Consider the following 23,186-nt stretch of genomic DNA (forward strand, 5'->3'; position numbering starts at 1 on the left):
GAAGAAACTGTTGCGTGTAGATTTAGATTCCGTATATAGGTTTCCCGATTTATGCCCTTATATAGGTACAATTCATATTGCCCTTATTTAGGCATAGAAAATCCAGCCCTTATTTAGGCATTGTCCATGCTACCCAAATACAGGCATGGTCTCCTACATCCGTCAATCCACGTCACAACGAGTGCTTGGAAAACCAGACTCTTAAGCCTTTCGGAATTTCCCTTGCTTGGATATTGATTTCTCCAAGAACTCATTTAGTATGCATGAACATCTATTCCTTAGGGGTTCATTCATGACGTTTCGATGCCCGACTTTTACGTCAATACAGGCATTCCTAAACACATTCAAGGTTAAATATACCTGCACTTGCCTTGGCAAACCACGGTTCCGGTACGGTCCAGTTCAACTACCTACTTGCGGTTCGCCACAGCAAGTTCGGAAGGAGATAGAGTTCCCGCCTGATGCACTGACCAGACGCCGTCATCCTCCTCGCAGAGAATCCAGCTCCAGTGTTTCTGACTCCCCTTGTGAGGTGTTAGACATCGAGTCCCGGAAAGAGATTCCAACCTCACACATTCTAAGGTATGGAGCAGACTAAAACTTAGAGAAACTTTTGGCAACTCTTGGCAAAACTAAAACTATAGCTAGCCATACTTTAGAAAACAGCACCTACTTCTTACCTCATACTGCACTTAGGTTAGGTACACTGGGGTAGAACTATTTAGAAGCATCAGATGAGTATCCACATTTTAGCCTGTGTTATTTATGTATGTATATTATGAATATATATCCTAGCTACAAACCATGCTATTACAGTATTATTTTATTCTACTGCTAACTCTGTACGTATTGTACTTCGCATCCTGTCTAACGATTGTAGCAGTTCATATCTCTTGCATGAGAAATAAGACTGTTCAATAAACCATTTTTATTGAAACACCAGTCTCTCTATTTCTGTGCAACTCTGTAGAAACGAAGCATGCACGATTGACTGAGTGAAACTATTATCTATTGTTTCCACGCTTCTGAGATTGTTCCAACTCTAAGGGAAACAAAGTTGTCATGTTTATGCGGTTGTCAGAAACTAATCCCTTCTTGTATATTCGAGAAGTTTCTAGTGATCTCTGAGTTAGCTGGCACACACAAGTAATTAAGTGTAATGTACTCGATAGAGACATACTGACCTCAGTCCTATGTCAAAACTATAGTGTATATTATTCCAATGCGCAGAGCCTATCGGGGATATAGGAACTACACTACAAAACAAGGGCCAATAATGGAATCTCTTGGTTGCAGACGGTCTCCTGCATTGAGGGTGGGACCAATCAAGCATGAGCTGCTGCAGTGATTAAAATATCCTCACTCCACTTTTACATAGCCTGAAGATTGATAAATGTGTTAAATTGGGTTAACGTAAGGATTCTGACAAGAAAGAAGTAAATAGAAAATTAACTGACTAGTAAACCAAAATAATAAACAAACTTTCACTCCTTCCCTGATATTCCTAAGATGAAAATGCAAGAGTTACCCCTTATGGTATTATTGGAAGGCTTACATCCTAAAAAAAAAAAAAAGACCTGTTCCAGTAATGATTGACAGATGGTAAAAGATGAGTTAGAGTGAATTAACCTTTGCAAGTACTCTGTGGGAAACAAGATACACATGAACCACTCGCAACTCACAGTACGAACATGCAAGAAAAATGTGTGTAGGCGAGAGGAGGCCTATAGCAAGATGGCCATGGACAAGTAAGTGCAAGAGGCACATCTAGGGCACTCCTTTCAAGGCAAGAAAAAGCTATTCGAAGGGCATGGACTTCAGGGAGAGAGATAGCAGGAACTTTCAGAGTAATAGACACTCGTAAATTTAACGTGAATGCACAGGATAGTGTTTTGAGTTTATCTCAACAATCTGAGGCTACAACAAAATATCTGTAACCTGTGGAATACAACAACACTGTTTATTTCCTGAAATTGAAAACCAACATAAAGATTTAAACAAGCATTGGCAAAGCCAATAGGTCGCACCTTTGGGATCTTATAATTTTTTAGCAATGTAACAGTTGTTGTATTTGCACTAAGGATTTTGTTTTGGATAAGTAAACTTTTTTTGCTTTTATTGTATATGGAAATAAGTTTTCTTGCAGTTGAGCTTATCCTTAAGTTAATGTGTAAAGCGTTTGCGCAATACGTAAATAGCAACACCATACTCTCCTTTAACTACATACTATATCTCAAGCTGAACTAAAACTTAATGTAAAGAATGTTAAAAAAATGGCAAGCAGAGACGTTAAGGAGAATGTAGCATTTTGTCAAGCTGTGAAGTGGAATCCTTTAGCAATGCATCAACACCTTTTTTGAAAAAGACTCCCAAGTGTAGCTGCCATCCAGTCTGGACTGGTGTGAAACGTCCGAACAGTTAACTGTGGTTAAATGGGAGTATTCCGAAGCTGAATAAAGACAATGGTTTCCTCCTCGTAAAGATCAGTATCCGCGTTAGGAGAGGCAAATGCGGTGTCACTGCAGATTCACACATGGGTGAAGTTTTAAAAGCAATATAGGATGTTTGTAGCAGTCAAAAGCAGAGACCGAAACAGAGATGTTCAATAATGAAGTCAAAACAAAAACAGCTATTTTTACAACAAAAAGAGCAGCAATGTTGTCTGGCGTTTAGTAAATGCTTAATCTAATAATAACCGGGACAGAGGGAAATGCGGAAATGAGCTTCAATTAGATAAAGTATATTACTTGTGGACGAGGCTGGCTTTGGGGAAATAGCATACGAGGTCAAAATGCAAAAGGCCCGCGCTCTATTTATTTTTTAATAACAAGCCGGAAATATTTGTTTAAGAACGAAAAAGTTTCTAAATCATGTATGAGGCTGGCTTTGGTGAGAGAGCACGCAAGTTGAAAAAGCAAAAGGGCCGCGCTCTATTTATTTCACAATTATGCGCCGGAGATGTTTAATGCCTAAAAAGTGTATCAATTGTGGACAAGGCTGGCTTTGAGAGAGAGCACGCGAGTTCAAAATGCAAAAGGGCCGCGCTCTATTTATTTATTAATAACGTGCCCAAAATGTTTGTTTATTAACGCAAAAGTGTACAAATTGTGGATGAGGCTGGCTTTGGTGAGAGCACGCCAGTTGAAAATGCCAAAGGGCCGTGCTCACACGCCACACGCATGCTTGTAAAAGTAAAACAAAATCACACTGCTGGCACAGCAATGATGTGTTTGCTGGGGCCGCGCTCTATTTATTTAACAATTATGCGCCGTGGATGTTTGTTTAATGACTAAAAGGTGTATCAATTGGGGACGACGCTGGCTTTGAGAGAGAGCACATGAGTTCAAAATGCTAAAGGGCCGCTAATAATAACGAGACAGAGGTGTGTGTTTAATAATGAAAATGTGTATAAATCGCAAAACAAGGAGGCACATCTGGCGAGTGGTGTGCGATGTGCGTGCGCTCATGACAAGAGAGGAAAGCCAGATGGTGGCGAGTGCTGTGAGATGTGCGCGTGCTGTAAGGGTGCCCGCGAGCGATGCGCTTAATGAGCCATGACAAGAGAGGAAAGCCAGATGGCGCCTGTGCGCATAACCACAAGCTTTAGGCCACAAGCAAAAGCGTGTGGTCAGCTTTTTGAAGCCCCCTTACTAAAAGTCTCGCCAGAGAAGAGCAGCGCATGCGCTGCTTCAGGCGAGACCTAAAAAGGAAAAGACAGCAAATACGATCTTGGAGAATCGATAATGTGGCACAGTCTTAAGTTATAAATGATGTGGAGTACCTCTCCCAGCATCTCCCTAACTATACACGGAAGTGGCGAGGATTGGCCACTTTCCCCTGAACTCAACACAGCTACGATTCTTGTACTCCCCAAGGAGGGCCTACCTTTGCTACATTGTGCTTCCTATAGGCCCATATTCCTTGTCAACACGAAGGTGAAGATGTTTGGCAAAGTGTTTGCCATGAGACTCAGATGCCTTAAATCTACCCTGGTCCATCTGGAACAATGCAGGCTTATGCACAATTGAAGCACCCAGGACTGTAGTCGCTGACTGCATATGGTAACTGCTCAAGCACACGAGATGATTGAACCCTGTGTTTTCCTACTTGTGAACTCAAAAAAAGCCTTTGATTCAATAGACTGGAGTTTCCTGCGATTGGTTCAAGTACGTAAAGGTCTTGGCCCTTACATCCACAGTTACACTGACCTACTCTATTCAAACTCACAGGCTCGAGTACTAATAAAAGGCATCCTCTCAGCCTCCTTCCCTTTTGGTAGGGGGACCCCGCAGGGGTGCCCCCTGTGCCCACTGCTGTTTGCACTCTCTATGGAACTAGTCACCTGCCTAACTTGATGCAACGTCCAATTGCAGGGATTGGGGCGGAGGGCAGAATCTATTCATTATGCAGACAACACCCTTCTCTACTTGGTCAACCCGTACCAGACGGGTCCATGTTGACTCAGCCTCTATGAAGAAGCCTCAGGCTCACGGTGAATAAGGAGTAGTCATTGCTTGTGCTGATTCACCACAACAACACAACCGTGCTCTGGCAATCCTCCGTATCGATTAAGCGACAGCTTCAAATATTTGGGAATTCACATCTTGTTACTCCACAATCTGATCTGAAGCATAAACCTGACACCTGGTCTTGCGTACGAGGTCGGACCCCCAGCGTTGGGCTGCCCCGCTACTTCACATACTGGGACAGGTGGCCCTCTTCAAAATGGTGATCCTCCTGTGCTACCTTTATATTCTTCAAAAATACCTTGGCGCAACACCGGATTGGTGGTTCAAGGACCTTGCTGCCTTAATCCGTACTTTCTTGTGGGCAAATCTTCCTCCTCGCATAGCCTTGTCCAAATGCTGCCGATCGATGTACAGTTGAAGGTCAGCCATAGTCCTGCCACAATCGTACATCGATCGGCACAGCTGGTGGTCAATAACTGGCTGACCGGTGGCTTGGCTGACCCGCATGTACTGAGCAGAATTATTCCTACTAGGCCTAAATAGTCAGACCTGCTTTATGGCGACCAGCTCCCCAAACCTCAGGTCACCTGGGTGGTCTTCCTGGCCTGTTGTGTGGCTCTTTGATCCATGGGGTAGTAGGATAAACTCACCCAGCACACTCCACTGTGGAAGGGTCGCCGCCTCCGGCACACCTCCCAACTATAGGGTTTCCAGGCGTGAAACAAAATTGGTATCAGTACACTGGCTAAAGTCGGGCAAGTTGGAACAGGGTGGGGTTTCCTGAATCTATCGTTCCCTGATCAACAATGCACCAGATGCTTTCACCCTCCTGAGACGATAGTGGGAGACCTTGTTTGGACCCTTCGAGCACGTAGAATGGCAGCTTGCCGTACAACTCCCCGCAAAATTGCTATTTTATCCAGACTACGTCTGATCCTTATAAAAACAGAAGTCTGCCTGTACTAAAATCCCATCTAGTTTGCCTGTTCCCCAGTCTGTTTTTTGTAGTTCTTTGAATTTTTAACTTCTGCTGTGAACTGAGGCTGTAAAATTATCTTAGCCTTCTCTGTATAGCTCATAGCACTGTAAGCCCGTCCTGTAATCTGACATACTAAAGTAAAATGCTTCTGCATGTTAATGAAATGTACTTTTCGAATTGTCAATAGACTGTCATATTTTTACAAGATAGCTGCAAGATGCAGGACAGCCGAGGTACTCCCTTTCTCTAACTTCAATTAACCTTTAAATAAATGCTAGCTTGTTTATATGACATCCTTTTAATATCAGTGCCGAGTCAAGTAAACAGCAGCCCAGTGCTGCTGCTGACTGGGGGCATGCATGTAAATGTCAGGAGGGTCGCATGAGTATCACTGCGCTAGAGTCTAGTATTTTATTTTAGAAATAAAACCAAATTTTAAAGTTTCAAAAATCTAATCAAACATTTATATTTTTTTCTATTTTGATTAGAATAAAATAAAATTTGATAATTTGTGTATTTGTTTGATGTATGCTTGTGTATCAAACTGAGGTTCAGACAGTAGAAATTGCTTAGGGAAGAGTTGAAGAGGCACCACTTTAAAGAATACTACATCACACCGTATTAACAGTCCAAAAACCAGCTACCTTTTTATTTCCATCGTTCATTGACTGTCTTTCACCCTGTACAGAGCTCCACTGTCATTTAGCTAGGTTTGTGCTATAGAAATACCACAGACATGCAATGAGTCCACAGAAGTTAAAAGCTTAAGAACCGCCCAATTCGATCCCTCCTGATGGATTAGACCCACAATATCACATGGCTCAAAAGTACCAACACATAAAACACCTGAAAGCTGGTTACAGATTTGAATGTTTTAGGCCAAACGGCACCCTAGATATACAATTGTTGTGGACAGCATTTCACAAACCGGCGAGTCAAAATAAAAAAGTTAATATTTTACAGGAACTGGGATCCGTATTAAAGGCCGTTAGCAGGTTGAAATAAGAAAGTTTGTTGGTTTGTTCTGCACCACAGTTTTCATAGCTGATCCCCCTCAGAAACAGGAAAGACTGACCTGTACTAAAACTACAGAGAAGGGTGGTATTACTAGTGTGAACATTGTCTTAGTCTGTTGCTCATGTCAGGATGGGCTTACACTACTACGGGCTATACAGAGAAGGCAAAGATAACTTTACAGCCTTTACAGTTCACAGCAGAAGTAAAAAATTCAAAGAACCACAAAAAACAGGGGAACAGGCAAACTAGATGCTATTTTAGTGCAGGGAGATTTCAGTTTTAAACCCTGTATCAGGAATTACTTGTGGCAGCAGCATTGCTTATACTATGGTTCTCCGATGTCGATCCTGGAGGGCCAGATTCATGCCAGAGTTTTAGCATATCCACATTTAGATAAATGTAGTTATTTTAGAAATGTGCCATGGATCCGACCCTCCAGGACGGACCCTGGAGAACACGGTTTTATACCCACCTCACACTTTAGATGCACAGATCTCGACTTTTTATAAGTAAATTAGTTAAGTGTGTTGTGCACCTGTGCAGAAATCTGTAAGACAAAGTATGAACTCTAGCAGGAACCAGTCAGCCTTTCAACCTTCACAATTTGCTAAAGTACCACGTGTTGGATGCTAAACACGTATTACTCAAGCCCATAGAGAAAATCCAGCGCGAGCTATGTTCCAGCTAGTCACTACTTGTCAAATCGCACGCATTTCCTGCTCCGATCACCCAATCCTTCTGTGCCTCTCTGGGTTTCCTGGCAATACCTACACAATTTTCTGTTTAAGCCCAACAGTCAATGCACTGCTCAATAATTTCTGTTCGCATTCCTCAAATAGCAAGCAAGTGAAGGCATAAAAGTAAATGCAACAAGAAGTATTCATTCAATTTACTGTCCACCCAGACAAAAATAACAGAAGTGCACATCCACATATTATAAACTGCCAAGTTCTCTGTTACAAAGATTCTTTAAAGGAATATCCATGTTAATTTAGAATAACATACTTGGAGTTTAACAAAAAGGTGCAATTTATACAAAGATAATGATCGTTATTTAAAATGGCTTCTGAACATGTAGCTTATTTTTTTTATTTACAAAAACAAGTTTAATCATCAGTTTTTTCTAGTCTTACCTTCTTAATGATGCAGAGAACAAGCTCGCCTGGCATGCCATAATATGCAGTGGGTATGCTTGCGTGGCTTGAGATATCTGAAATAAAACATACCATGAGAGTGTTACCAGTGATAAACTGAGAAGTACGAGTACAGAAATAACAGTCCACTACTTAAATATATGTAGGTTAAACAATTACTTTAAAATGGGACTTCCTTCGGCATGTCTGGTGTTTGTCAGCACAGTAAATAATAGGTGTTGTGGTTACAAATTTTATGTTTCCCCATTTACAGACCTCAAGGGGATGGAAGATTTGCCATTTTGCACACACAAAAAAAAATCTAATACATACTTTGCATATAAAGTTTTTAGTTTGCAAATGGTTTACCATTTAACACATTTTTCGAGGCCATGTTCAGGAGAAAAACACAATTTCTTAATGCATTACCAGCAATAGCGAGCAGAATGAAAGAGGACACGAACTTCAACTGCACTTTGCACCACAAGCCAACACATATCTTAGGTATGCCATTCTTGCTCATCCTTGTGGGCTGGACTTAGGTGGTCTTAAAGCTATATAATTTGATAAGTCTATTGAAACACTTGAAAAACTCTCAGCTTTGTCACTCAGGGAAAAACAAGGCCCATTAGTAACAAGCACAAGGCAAAAAGATCAGTAGTTAGGTAAAGAAAAGTATTTACCAATGTTGTTATAAAGGCTAAGAGTGGCTATTATAATAAAAAACAACTCGTACAAAAACGATTAGATGAATCATGTTAAGAGCTTCATTTATTTGAGGTTGTACTGCGCTGAATGCAAATGGCAGCCATATGCGATTGAAGGCTGTGCCCACCACATCTCTGAAAATCTTTAAATTGGCCTACGAAATGTTCAAGAGTCAAGCTTACTTGCAGGAGTATAAGATTCAGCCAGATAGAATGTCAAGGCCCCTTCTTTCTCATGACCTTCCACGAGAGGCACAAAACTTTGTCCTACATCAGTTATGCCACAGATACTCACCCCAAACTCAACTGTGATGCTATGGCAATGATGCATAATTCTCTCATATGTATCCTTGTGATATCCTTCTAAGGGAACCTCAGGAACACTCAGAAATTAGACCCTTGGATGACACAAAGTCAGTTATAGAATAAAATCACATGGCGGTTGTTCCCATATGTTGTCGCTACACGGTTAACAATAATTACAATCTATGATAGGACAGTCATTGCAAATTAGGATATTTCATTGTAACAATGGCTAGATTATAATAGTTTAACACAATCCATAATATGTACAACATAAAGAGGAACAGGTCTGTTGTAAATAAATAGTCACAAGAAACGACGCATCAGTCTCATTCCAAAATGAGACAAAACACAAAGTGGACTAAACAGTGATGAGAGACTATCCAAGCGGAGTTCCTCAAATACATGGAGTATCTTCAGACAAGAGTTTCAAAATAACTTGAGCAGTTTTACTAGCAGTTGAAATTGCCATGAATATAAATGATCATTGCTCAAGAGTTCACATGGTATTATGAATCCCTGTATGCAGCAATGACTCCGCCCTTTGTGGAACATATGAACCCCATTTACTGGGTCAGAGCATTCCCTCCTCACACAGACGTTGTACCCGGAGCCGCCAGAGATCGAGAAAGGGCACCGACGGAGGTCGTGAGGAGTCCCAGAGGTCGAGGAGGAAGTCCCCCAAGGTCGAGTGAGCGGCGTCAACGGGGGAGTGAAGTCCGCCCTCCGGAGTCGCCGGAGACCGAGGTGAAGTGTGCCGGAGGTCGGGAGTGGAGATCGCACTCCGGAGTCGCCGGAACCTGAGAGAATCGTGCCGGAGGTCGGGAGTGGAGGTCGCACTCCGGAGCCGCCAGAAGTCGACATCGAGCCAAGGCCGGCCGACGACATCGAAACTGAGGTCGCCATCGGACCGGAGCCGCCCGAAGTCGACATCGAGCCAAGACTGCCCGACGCCATCGAATCGGAGGTCGAGATCGAGCCGAGGCCGCCGACATCGATCCGGAACCGCCTACCGGCGTCGTCAAGAACTGACATTGTGCCGAGGCCGCCGACATCGAACCGGAACCGCCTCACGGCGTCGACACGACTCCAGCGGCGTCGGAGCTTCAGAAAAAGGGCAGTAAGTGGAATAGAGGGCGCCTAAGGCCCTGTGGAATCCTAAGAGACTACTCTAGGGGTTAGAGAGGTGCTGGAACCAGCTTGACTGTGCCAGGGGTGAGCTGAGACTAATTCAGAGGGGTTGTGTAGAGTGAGAGAGCCAGGTCTCTAGTATTCCCTCCTTGATCTACCTCAGTTTAGGCCTCAGCCTTGTCCAAGCCAGGGAGTAGACACCCTCAAGCCATCCACATAACTACAAGCTGTGCCTGGGCCAAATCAGCCCATAGTAATCTCAAATGTGATCTGATTCTTTAAGTGTCACTGTCAGCTTTTAATTATTTATTGAGAGCACTGTATTTATTGTATTTAACCTATTTATTGCTCCACTGTATTTATTGTTCCACAGTATTTATTGTCGCACAATATTTATCGGTTTACAGTATTTATTGCCTCAGAATATTTAATTGCCTGTATGTATTGCACTATATTTATGCCTTAATTATTTATGATCACCCCTATTTATTGAATCATTAAGCCAGTATTTATTTGACCTGCACTATTTAAAAAGCCTTGTATATTGTGATTGTGTTATTATTTATCTAATCAGCAACTAAGAGAAAAAGAAGATAAAGCAAGATATTTTCATAATTTTTACGGTGTAGAGTCGTTTTTGGAACGGATGCACGCATGGTTATTGTATGGGTATGACGTATGCTTAGCACGGTGCCTGATTCCTGACCACTCGAGCCAAGCTACCACTGTGTATGTCTGGAGAGACCCCGTTACCACCACCCTTTCCGGTGTGGGAGTGGAGTAATTTCCAACATTAATTGGTGTTCAGTGGTGGGATAGAGCTGTGCCTACGTATACTCAACAATAACTGTGGGTAGTCCATAGGCCTACACCGGGAGTCTTCTCAAAGCGGCCTTCCTAATTGTGGGTTTTTGTTTTTTCCAAATTTACTCTGGTGGTGGGAGGAGGTATTATATAAGGTACCCCCCTGCATTGTTACTGCAAATAACTGTCCTCTGACCTGAGTGGGCAAGATGGAGTTTGTACTGGAGAATTTAGAAACGTACACCGTTGCCCAACTCAGGGAGTTTTGCCAGCGGGAGGGGGTGTACTGTCCCCCAGGAGCAAAGAAGGGTGCACTCCAAACCAGCTTAAGGGCTTGGGGGGAGGCACGCCGAGAAAGCAAGGCTGAGGAGGAGGACAGGGATAGAGAGCCCGACAGTGAGGGAGCTGGTTTGTAGCAACCTGAGGTGGGGAACCTGTCAGCGGGGCCCAGGACACTTTCCAGGAAGGGCAGCAGTGCCTCTAGCGGTGGCTTGTCTGAAGTGGAGTTAACAGACCGGAGGGAGAAAAGACAGCTCACATGGGACTTAGCAAGGCTGGAGAAAGAGAAGGAGGAACAGAGGATGGCTCATGAGATAAGGCTGAAAGAGATAGATCTTCAGATCCTGAGAATCGGGGCACACCCTGTACCTAACGGTGGCAGCGAAGAACGAGAGTACACCAGGGAACCCAAACCCTACCTGCCAAAGGACATAGTAGCTAGCTATGGGGTGGGTGACGATATCGCCAAGTGGCTAGCGGCCTATGAGGTCTCGTTAAGGGCCCATGGGGTTCCAGAGAAGTACTGGGGAGGGGGATTGTACAAGTACATGCCTCCAGCTGGTAGGGATGCATTATTGGCCCTCGAGGAGGATGAGCAGACCCACTACCCCACCATGAAACTGGCGCTCATAAGAAAGTTTGGACTAACACCCGAAAAGTACAGACAGAAGTTCAGGGGTAGTCACAAACTGGGCACACAGAATTGGGTGGACTTCCTGGACTATGCAAAGAAGGCACTAGAGGGTTGGATTCAGGGCAGTGAAGTGAGGAACTACGAGGGGTTGTTTGACCTAGTACTGAAGGAACACCTGCTTGAGAAATGTTTCCCTGAACTGCGTCAACACCTGGTGGATAGCAAGCTGACCAGTCCCCGGAAGCTTGCTGAGGAGGCGGACATTTGGGCTAGTACCCGGGTGTCCACAAGGGGGACTGGAGGGGATACTCAAAAAGCCGGACAGGGCGCCCCCCAGAAGAAAGAGGGCGGGGAAAAGAAAAAGGAGTTCTCCAAAGGCCCCCAAAATAACTTCCAAGGGAAGGGAACAGGATTCACCCCTAGGGCTAACCCACCCAGAAACCCTAATCCTGGCCAGAGTCAGCAGCCAAGGGTTGTCCATTGCTACGAGTGCGGTGGCGTTGGACACTATAAAGGAGATCCGAAGTGCCTGAAACGACCACCCCCTCCCATTGGAGGAAAGACCCCCGGAGTAGCTAGTGTAGTGCTCGGGGAGGAGATGCCTTTAATTAAGGGAAGGGAGTGGGCGGGTGTCACCTTAGTGTCCCTGGGAGAACGGGAGATGGTTCCTAAGATCCAGGTGCCCGCAAATACTGTAAAGTATGGGCAGTGGGTCACCATCAACGGCCAAAGAGGGGAGGCTCTGAGAGACACAGGAGCCAGTATGACTATGGTGCGTAGCCAACTGGTGTCTCCAGAGCAGGTAATTCCCGATGTACTCCACCCAGCCGCGATGGCTGACGGCAGAACAGGCCACTATCCCGTGGCCGAGGTTCCCTTTGAATGGGGGGGGGCTGCAGGTTCACTTCGAGTTGCCGTAAGCCCTGCCGTGCCAGTCGATTGTCTGCTGGGGAATGACATGGAGCACAACGCTTGGAAGGAGGTGGAATACCGGACTCACACTGAGATGCTGGGTACACCTGACTGGGCCTGTGTTAGCACAAGGTCCGCGACTACCCGGAGAGAGAGTTCATTTCGGCTGGAGCCTGGAACAAAGGCCCAGCCAGCTGCCAGTCAAGGGAAGAACCGAGGACAGGAGGAGCCTGCCTCGGCGTCCGCACCCCGTAGGACGGATAGGCCACCGGAGGTGGTGGACCAGGAGTCTGCGGTGGGGGACGTTACCAACCTGGAGGACCTACCCATCCCGGCCGAGTGGCACGTGGAGGGAGGCCCGTCCAGGGAGGAATTCTGCCAGGGCCAGAGGGAGTGCCCTACCCTTGAGGGGCTGAGGCGACAGGCCGAAGCCCAGGCAGCAGGGAACGTTGAAGGGAACTAGTGTTTACTGGGAGGATGGCCTCCTCTACAGTGAACCCAAGGCACCCCTACACGGATCGTCACGAGCCTTGGTAGTCCCTCAACGTTATCGAGCCTTCCTACTGGAGTTGGCTCACGAGATACCATTGGCAGGACACCTGGGGCAAGACAAGACCTTCGCCCGTCTTGTCCCACACTTTTATTGGCCTCAAATGAAAGTGTCGTCCGATACCTACTGCCGGACATGTGTGTCTTGCCAAGCCAGTGGGAAAACAGGGGTGAAGCTGAAAACTCCCCTGGAACCACTTCCTGTCGTTAGCACCCCCCTTTGAAAGGGTGGGCATCGACATTGTGGGTCCGTTAGATCCGCCAACATCAGCTGGTCACAGGTTTATCCTGGTTCTGGTGGATCATGCCACACGGTACCCAGAGGCAATACCTCTGAGGACCATAACAGCACCTGTTGTGGCTAGGGCCCTGATGGGAATCTTTACCCGAGTGGGTTTTCCCAAGGAAGTTGTGTCCGACAGGGGGACCAACTTCAGGTCAGCGTACATGCGGGCGATGTGGAAGGAGTGTGGAGTGACATACCGGTTCACCACTCCTTACCACCCCCAGACCAATGGTCTGGTGGAGAGGTTTAACAAAACCTTGAAGGGCATGATCAGAAGTCTGCCTGAAAGCCTGCGGAGGAAATGGGACGTCCTCCTACCCTGTTTACTCTTTTCCTACAGGGAAGTGCCACAGAAGGGAGTGGGCTTCAGCCCCTTCGAGCTTCTGTATGGGCACCCTGTACGTGGACCTCTCAACCTGGTGAGAGACGGATGGGAAAGAACTCCCAGAAAGCTTCCCCAGGATGTGGTGAGCTACATGCTGGCCTTCCGGAGCCAAATGGCTAAGTTGTGGAAGCAAGCTTCTGACAACTTGGAAGCCAGCCAAGCAGTGATGAAGGCGTGGTATGACCACAATGCTCACCCGGTGGAGTTGGAGCCTGGCCAGAAGGTGTGGGTGATCGAACCAGGAGAGCTTAGCGCCCTCCAGGATCGCTGGTCATGACCCTTTGAGGTGTTGGAGAAGAAGGGTAAGGCTACCTACTTGGCGGACCTGAAGACCCCTCGTCAGCCCCTACGGGTGCTGCACGCCAACCGCCTCAAACCCCACCACGAGAGGCCCGAAGTCATCTTGATGATGGTGACTGACGGAGCAGAGGACGCGGAAAGCGAGCCTCTCCCCGATTTGTTTGCGTCTCAAGAGAAGGATGGGTCGGTGGAGGGAGTGAGTCTCTCCCCATCTCTAACTCCTGAACAGCAGGAGGACTGTCGCCAGGTCCTGGGGCAGTACTCTTCGTTGTTCTCCCTTGTCCCGGGTAGGACTCACCTGTGCGTCCATGACGTGGACACAGGAGACAGCCCACCTGTGAAGTCCAAGATCTACCGGATGTCAGACAAGGTGAAGGCCAGCATTAACAGTGAAGTCACTAAGATGCTGGAGCTAGGAGTGATCGAACCTTCTAGCAGCCCCTGGTCCAGTCCGGTGGTACTAGTACCAAAAGCTGCACCACCGGGTGCCCAACCGGAACTGAGGTTCTGTGTGGACTACCGGGGACTGAATTCAGTGACCAAAACTGATGCTCATCCGATCCCTAGGGCGGATGAATTGATTGACCGGCTGGGAGCTGCCCAATATCTAAGTACCTTTGACCTTACTTCTGGGTACTGGCAGATCTCTTTGACTGATGGAGCAAGGAAAAGGTCAGCCTTCTCCACGCCCAATGGCCACTACCAGTTCTGTGTGATGCCCTTTGGGCTCAAGAACGCACCTGCCACGTTTCAGCGCCTGGTAAACCAGATCCTCACCGGAATGGAGAGTTTCTCTGCTGCTTATCTGGATGACATAGCCGTCTTCAGTAACAGCTGGGAGGATCACTTGCGTCACCTGCAAGCTGTTCTCCAGGCCCTGAGACAAGCTGGATTGACGATCAAGGCCAGCAAGTGCCAGATCGGGCAGGGGTCGGTAGTGTACCTTGGACACTTGGTGGGTAGGGGAGCGGTGCAACCCCTCCAGGAGAAGATCGAGGCCATCATGGCCTGGGAACCCCCCAAGACACAGACTGAGGTCCGAGCTTTTCTGGGCCTCACGGGATATTACCGCCGCTTCGTGAAGGGGTACGGTACCATTGTAGCCCCCCTCACGGAGCTCACGTCCAAGAAACAACCTCGACGGGTAGTCTGGACGGAGGCTTGTCAGCAGGCCTTTGTGAGACTGAAGAAAGCCATGTGCGAGGCCCCGGTCTTAAGGGCCCCAGACTTTTCCAAGGAGTTCATTGTCCAGACGGATGCATCAGAACATGGCATTGGGGCAGTGTTATCGCAACTCAACGAAGAGGGTCTGGATCAACCCGTGGTCTTCCTATCCCGGAGACTACTTCCCAGGGAACAGAAGTGGAGTGCAATAGAGCGTGAAGCCTTTGCAGTGGTATGGGCTCTGAAGAAGTTGCAGCCATACCTGTTTGGCTCGCACTTCCTGGTTCAGACCGACCACAGACCCCTTCGTTGGCTGATGCAGATGAAGGGGGAGAATCCCAAGTTGTTGAGGTGGTCTATTTCCCTACAGGGAATGGACTTTCAGGTGGAACATCGGCCTGGAGTGGACCACGCCAATGCAGACGGTCTCTCAAGGTATTTCCGCCTTAGTGATGAGAACTCCCAAGGGGTTGGGTAGCTCTCCCCACTTTCAGCTGGGGGGGGACGCGTGTTAGACCTGTCGGCCCTTTGGGTGGTCCCTCCTCATCATTATTTATTTTGTCCCACTTTTGCCTCAAACCCGGTTTGAATTTTTCCTTTTTGGGAACCACCAGACTTTTTAGTGTTGCTGCGGATTCAGGGAGCCATTTTATCTACCCCTGAAACTTCTATCTGAGGGCCTGGAGCACAAAATGGTGGCCACCTGTGACATCACCAGCACCCACTGGAACCTACTAGAACCTTCTGCAGCATTCTGGAGCCCTGTGACAGTTGGAGGCGGTTTAGAATGTTGGGAAGCTAAGACAGAGAGTTGGCAGTTGGAGCTGGCAGTTGGCACCTGACTGGTGAAGAGTGAGCAGCAGAAACCTGAAGGAGGAAGGAGTGAAGCAGCAGGGGTGGAAACTTGTGCCTGGAGTGGGGTCCATAAACCCACCCTTGATACTAGTCCCTACTGACTGAGCCCAGCCTGGAGCCCTGTGTGGGAAGAAGCAAGAAGAACCATCTTAAGGACCTGGACAGCAGGAACAGGCCTTAGAAGTCAAGGAAGCAAGTACCTGACCTGTTTACTGGTTTCCCTGGAGCCGGACGTCGAGTAGCCTGGAGACCTGGAGCCCGAGGTGGAGAAGCGGCGCTGACTGGAAAAGCAGACGTTGTACCCGGAGCCGCCAGAGATCGAGAAAGGGCACCGACGGAGGTCATGAGGAGTCCCAGAGGTCGAGGAGGAAGTCCCCCAAGGTCGAGTGAGCGGCGTCAACGGGGGAGTGAAGTCCGCCCTCCGGAGTCGCCGGAGACCGAGGTGAAGTGTGCCGGAGGTCGGGAGTGGAGATCGCACTCCGGAGTCGCCGGAACCCTGAGAGAATCGTGCCGGAGGTCGGGAGTGGAGGTCGCACTCCGGAGTCGCCGGAAACCTGTGGAGAGGAGCACCGGAGGTCGGGAGTGGGGATCGCACTCCGGAGCCGCCAGAAGTCGACATCGAGCCAAGGCCGGCCGACGACATCGAAACTGAGGTCGCCATCGGACCGGAGCCGCCCGAAGTCGACATCGAGCCAAGACTGCCCGACGCCATCGAATCGGAGGTCGAGATCGAGCCGAGGCCGCCGACATCGATCCGGAACCGCCTACCGGCGTCGTCAAGAACTGACATTGTGCCGAGGCCGCCGACATCGAACCGGAACCGCCTCACGGCGTCGACACGACTCCAGCGGCGTCGGAGCTTCAGAAAAAGGGCAGTAAGTGGAATAGAGGGCGCCTAAGGCCCTGTGGAATCCTAAGAGACTACTCTAGGGGTTAGAGAGGTGCTGGAACCAGCTTGACTGTGCCAGGGGTGAGCTGAGACTAATTCAGAGGGGTTGTGTAGAGTGAGAGAGCCAGGTCTCTAGTATTCCCTCCTTGATCTACCTCAGTTTAGGCCTCAGCCTTGTCCAAGCCAGGGAGTAGACACCCTCAAGCCATCCACATAACTACAAGCTGTGCCTGGGCCAAATCAGCCCATAGTAATCTCAAATGTGATCTGATTCTTTAAGTGTCACTGTCAGCTTTTAATTATTTATTGAGAGCACTGTATTTATTGTATTTAACCTATTTATTGCTCCACTGTATTTATTGTTCCACAGTATTTATTGTCGCACAATATTTATCGGTTTACAGTATTTATTGCCTCAGAATATTTAATTGCCTGTATGTATTGCACTATATTTATGCCTTAATTATTTATGATCACCCCTATTTATTGAATCATTAAGCCAGTATTTATTTGACCTGCACTATTTAAAAAGCCTTGTATATTGTGATTGTGTTATTATTTATCTAATCAGCAACTAAGAGAAAAAGAAGATAAAGCAAGATATTTTCATAATTTTTACAGTGTAGAGTCGTTTTTGGAACGGATGCACGCATGGTTATTGTATGGGTATGACGTATGCTTAGCACGGTGCCTGATTCCTGACCACTCGAGCCAAGCTACCACTGTGTATGTCTGGAGAGACCCCGTTACCACCACCCTTTCCGGTGTGGGAGTGGAGTAATTTCCAACATATAGCGAGGCACCAGACAGGGGTTACCTCTTCTTTTCTCCTTAACAATAAAACCCCTGGTGGAATGGATCCAGCATGATGCAAAACTATGTGGGTTACAATGGCAATAGTGTTGAGAGCTCAGGCTTTAATTATAGCTGATGATCTCCCAAATGTATGTGTGTATTATATATATATTGTTGCAGGGATTCTGCTTATACACAGAACTATGCGTAGAACCCCAGGACCTCAGTAAGTTGTGGTGTACCAGAAACTCACCTCAGAACCCAGAACCCAGTATCCGGCTAGCATAAGTGTCCCATTCGTTATCCGAGATTTAGCTCGGCGGTCCCAATGAAAAGACAACCCAGAACACGCGACTCAGTACATACTCAGGAATGGTGGGAATCGGAAATACCTGTTCGTATATTATTCTCACATCAGTCCACAACAATAATCAACAGAGACACGGTGAAAATAAAAAGAGTTTATTTTTATAGACCACGTGTCCTAAGATGCAGTACTTTGGCTAATACAAGCAGACAAATGATTAAAATCAAAACCATTAACATAGTTACAATTCCATAGAATATAAAAGGGGTGATCATGTTATATAATGACAGTGGATACTACCACTTTCCCTTTACTAAGAAGCTAATATTATTATTAGTCTAACAGAAGGTCTCTTAGGCTTGAATAGGGGACCCCATACCTCAAAGATCAGCTTAGTGAAATCACATCACAGGAGCATCAGGAGACTTCTCGCAGGAAGGCTCGTCTTCGGTCTGAACAATAAACATGATGACCGTGATATTAAAAGCACCAACTTTCAGGTGTGTGCAGCTGCTCGTGTGTTATGACTAAATAGTGAGTCGATCAACCTAGAGTGGAAAACATGCATTGTCTAACAACTCAGACTGTTTGTCACATCGTGTGCAGACCAAGGTCGCTTCGCAGAGCTCGGGATGGTAACAACAGATTGCTCTCGTGTGAGGCAAAACTCGAGTCAGCAGTTCGTTTAAGCAATAACATGTAAATGCAGTGTCGTGCGCAAAAGCAGCAAGATGGCTTTCTAACTTCTAACGTGGTTATGCTAACTTAACAATGTATGTACGTATTAAGGGAGTCCTTACTACATGCCCCCTTGATCGAAGCACTACTTAGTATGCAAGAAAAGAGAGAACGCAGAGTTCAAGCGCGACAGAGCAGAACAAGGCGTATCCAATTGAAAAAAGAACTGGTCAGTTCAGGCAAAGTTCCAACAGGAAAAAACCTCAAAAATAGAGAGGAAAAACAAAAAAAATTCAAACTTGAATTGGGGAGGTGAAAAAATGAGAAAAAAAAACGCCTCACCGGGCAGAAGTGCAGACGTACAGGGCCAGTTCAAGACACGTGAGGAAAACACTGTGGACGAAAGTTCACTTAATCCATAAAAGTATATGCAGCATATGTGGCCACTGCTTCCAGCAGAAAATCATTGGCACGGCCACTGAAGGTTTCAGCCATCCAGTTAAGTAAAGAAAAGGAACATACGTGTTCTTCTATCAGCGGAGCCTCTAGCACCATCAGAGGGCAACCAGCGTGTACTTCCAAGTAACTCATATTCAAGAAGTCATATGCTGCTCTCACGATGTCCCAATTACCCAGGATTCCATGTGCCGCACCGCAGGCCATAATCCGAACACCAGAACAGGCAGACTCATGAGACACTAAGGGCATCAAAATCCGGGTCCGGAGACACCATGTTGGTTAAACACAAATCCATAGGCCATTCAAAAGGACAATCTAGGCAGTGGAAGACAGGTTGCACGCAGGTGAAGTAGGAATACCGGAAGGATAATCCATATGCCAGGCTCAAAGTCGCCAACGGCAGGACACCATAGTAATCAAGCATCCTGTCACGAAGAAACTGCAGACGGGACAGGCTGCCGTGTGGCACAGAAAGAGCAGCCATTCCGCAAGATGAAAAGTAAAAGTAGCACACCTGCCACTAGAGCCAGAATTAACGGGACACCTCCAAAGACGCTGGAGAAAATAGAATGAAAAAATGCCGGAATCACACCAAAAATAGTTTGGAAAGAGGTCACGAGGCCCGAGCCCACAAGTTTAAAAAAATGAGCCAGGCCAGTCGTAGACGAGGCATTGAAAATTGTTTGGATCAAAGCACCAAAATGCAGGGGGAGGTCAGTATTCAAAAGCGCCTGTACCTCGGTGCGCATATTTGCTACGTGAAGGACAAATGTTTCCCGGGAGGAAGTCAATGGCACCTCCTTTTGGGACAATAGCGCTCTTATTCTGCTCATTTTGTCGAACTCTGCTTTCAAGGTTGGAATTGAAGGCCAGATAGAAGCATCCAGCCTCCCATGCGGGGGTGGAAACAGGACGTTATTGCAGCAGACAACCCTCTGTGTTACAGTTACTATATACGGGATCCCTACTAACATCCCGCAGCAAGCTTCATTGTTTAAAATTAAATAACTACCGTTTGCAAGCAGCGTGAAAGATGGCGTAATCACTGGTACCGGGATACCTTTGAGGACGCAGGCCAAATTCGGAGCGTGTATATTACAAGCACCGTGCAATTGAATGTGCCTACATACAACAGAATGATCAGGTGACGTTGTACATTCTTCACCCTTCAGATAAACCTCAGTACCGTCCCTTGTACATCTATACGTAAAGGGGAGGGACCAGACTTCATGTATGAAAGCGGTACCCAGCTGTTCATATCTACCCAGAGCATAGTGTTTCATACAAGAGGTAAACTTAAAAAGCGCAAACGGTAGACTTATCAATCCGTGTAAGAGCCACACAGCGGAATCGACTTCCGCAACAGAAAAAGGTAACGGCTCCAATTTCTCAATATGGAGCAGGGAATATGTAGCATCTTTCATGGACATGAACTGCTGTTTGTCAGTAAGGTTAAAAGGAAGAAATAACGATGTTGTATTCAGATAGTCCCAAGGGACCTTCCCTGCCTTCAATGTTTGTAATGTCCAAGCAAACTGCATAACAGAACGCAACTGGTTTTGACCATGATACAACACAGACATATCATCCTGCACAATATCAACAATTGAAGATACAATATTATCTAATGTATAAATGCGAGAAGAGAGAGTGTTAATGCTGTTATCAATAACTGCCAATACTTTTTCCATATTAGCCTGATCAATAGCTCTCAATCTCGAAGCTGCCTCAATTTGCGACAGTTTCCATACTTCGTTGTAAATAGCATACGCCCATCTCTTGGATCTGCCACCCACAGGACCTTTAACAAAATCATTCAAATCTATTTTGTCATGTAACTTTGATAGATGAACTTTGACAGATGCCAAGGTGGAATGTCGCAGCCAGGACTGACATAATTTCCCTACAGAGTATGTAGTCACTGTATGTGACGACTCAAACCGGGGGTCCACTCGATCTTGAGTATACCCCGGTTTCAGTCCTAGAAACCGACGTTGACAGGTATCAGAACTGCTTTGCCAAATTACCCATCCCTCACTATTAAATTTCGAAATGTTGAAGGATGAATTGGAAACCAATAACTGCAAAGCAGGAAGGGACAGATCTGTGTGATTATCCCAATTTGGGTAAGCACCCAGATCCGGCACAGAAGGCGAATTTAGTTTTTTAGAAGTGGCCAATCCGAAACAGGTGGTTTGGAAGATGGTTGCATTTAAAAACAACATACGATTTGGTACTAGACAGGCACGGTGTAAAGCTTCAGTTCCCTGAACCTGCCACGGTTTGGAACCCCAAACCGACTTAAGATCAATAGTAGCCTTCCATAGATCATAACCTTTGATTGACAACTCATCCATAAAGGACTTAGAATATAGCAATTTGGTGTGTGTCAGTCTAACCTTGGAGGCAGACTCAGGCTTAACTTTAAAATAAAAGGAAGCCGGGGCTGAAACACTGAAATCAGTAAAATAAGTAAACTTATCAACTAATGTGTGTGAACTGCCAAACGAGGGGGTGGGACAATGTTCCCACTGGGTAAAATTTACAAAATTTCTAAACGAATTTGATTTATGCAAGAAGTGATTGCCATAATGTTGAAAACAATATTGTTCCGCATAATTAGCCGCATTGTCATACAAATCCTCTGCATCAAAGGCGGCATAATATTTCAAATCTGAAAACAGTGCTTCAATGGCGTGTACATCCCAATCATCAGAACGTATGTTCTGTTTAACTACATCACCCATAGAAACACGAAATACATTAGGCACATTAATGACCTCTGTAGGCCCATGAATTTGAAATTTAACAGCATCCCATGCTATTCCATCCATGACGGGCCAGGCAGTAATATTCACAAAAGTCTGGTCCCTTTTCATGATGTGGGATGAGGAGTGTGGGGCCAAAGTTCCATTGATAAGTCTAATTGTCGATCTCTCTTTGAGATAATGGCCATCCATTAAACGGAAGAACACTACAACAAATCCAATGGACATGAACAAAAAAATACCAAAAAGCATCAACCAGATGTATGTCCAAGGAGCTATCAAAAAATGCTTCTTAAACCAGCTCACAAAAACAGCAATGTTTGATGGGGGAGGTGAGGGCAAAGAGTTAGTGTCAAAGGAAAAACGGGACTGGCCAAGCGCTGTAGATTGTAAAACAGGCGAAGGTCCACGTGTAGGATAAGCATACTCAGTCTCAACGGACAAACCACCAGCCGGTGGCATCAGCAAGGGATCGGTAACTGAATGCATCTCGATTGAAACATCAGACAAGGTGGTAGTAGCAGGAACCATCATTGAATTTCTTTGCATTGTCTGGCATGAAACTGCCGGAGTCATACTAAGAAGTATCGGCCACTCGCTGAAGTTTGACATTGTCAATAGAGATGTACCTGTTTTCTTTGCGACCAGGAAGTGGAGGTAAAATGACTGTTCTTGTACCCTGCACTCCAAGCACTGGAACTGGTGCTCGATAAGAGGGGCCGAACTCCTTCTTGTTCTCCACCTTCTCACGGACCAGATCACCAACTCGGGGTAGCCAGCCGACTACCGGAATCTGAACCTCAGCTTCAGATGTGGAGGGCAAATGTTCTTTCGAAAGAGAGTCTCTGGCTTCTTGTAGAGTCTGCAAAACAGCACAGTGATCATCTACGTCAAAGGGTGCGGTCGACGCCGCAATGTCTAGACCATCAAGGTCTGGAACAAACATTCTGATTCCGAAGAGCATCATGTACGGGGTCCGCCCACCCAGAGACCTTCTAGGGAGATTATTTAGTGCACGTTGAACGTTATACAAATGGGCTAGCCAGTTCCGGCCTGTGCCTAAAACACGTGCTGTCAATGATTGCTTTAAGTCACGGTTCATTCGCTCCACCACACTATTACCCTCAGGTCGGTAGGGAGACGAAAATTTGACAAGGACCCCCAAATTCTTCATAGCCTCCTTGTAAGCCTTAGAGGCGAACGCAGGGCCCTGATCAGAATGGAAGGTACCACACGCAAAAGTTCCCACAAAGACACGCAAATCCCTGATGACAGTCCGCGAGTCAGCACTCCTTTGTGGCCACACCCATAGAAAACGTGTGCACGAATCCACTGCAACCAAGATGTACTTGTACGCAGTATCAGAAGAAAAAGGACCGCAGT

The 23,186-nt window shown here is 46.5% G+C and overlaps 1 protein-coding gene across 4 annotated transcripts in view; it reads right to left on the reverse strand.

The window, feature by feature from the left end:
- PKP4 (plakophilin 4) overlaps nt 1–23,186 on the reverse strand; it is a 693,496-nt gene that overhangs the window by 549,689 nt on the left and 120,621 nt on the right. For all 4 annotated transcript variants that reach the window (XM_085645508.1, XM_085645509.1, XM_085645506.1 and 1 more), the window contains exon 2: nt 7,599–7,675. The gene's annotated coding sequence lies outside the window, so the exon portion shown is untranslated. The remainder of the gene's footprint in view (nt 1–7,598; nt 7,676–23,186) is intronic.

The sequence above is a fragment of the Triturus cristatus genome, chromosome 3_1 (assembly GCF_964204655.1).
Source record: "Triturus cristatus chromosome 3_1, aTriCri1.1, whole genome shotgun sequence".
NCBI lineage: Eukaryota > Metazoa > Chordata > Amphibia > Caudata > Salamandridae > Triturus > Triturus cristatus.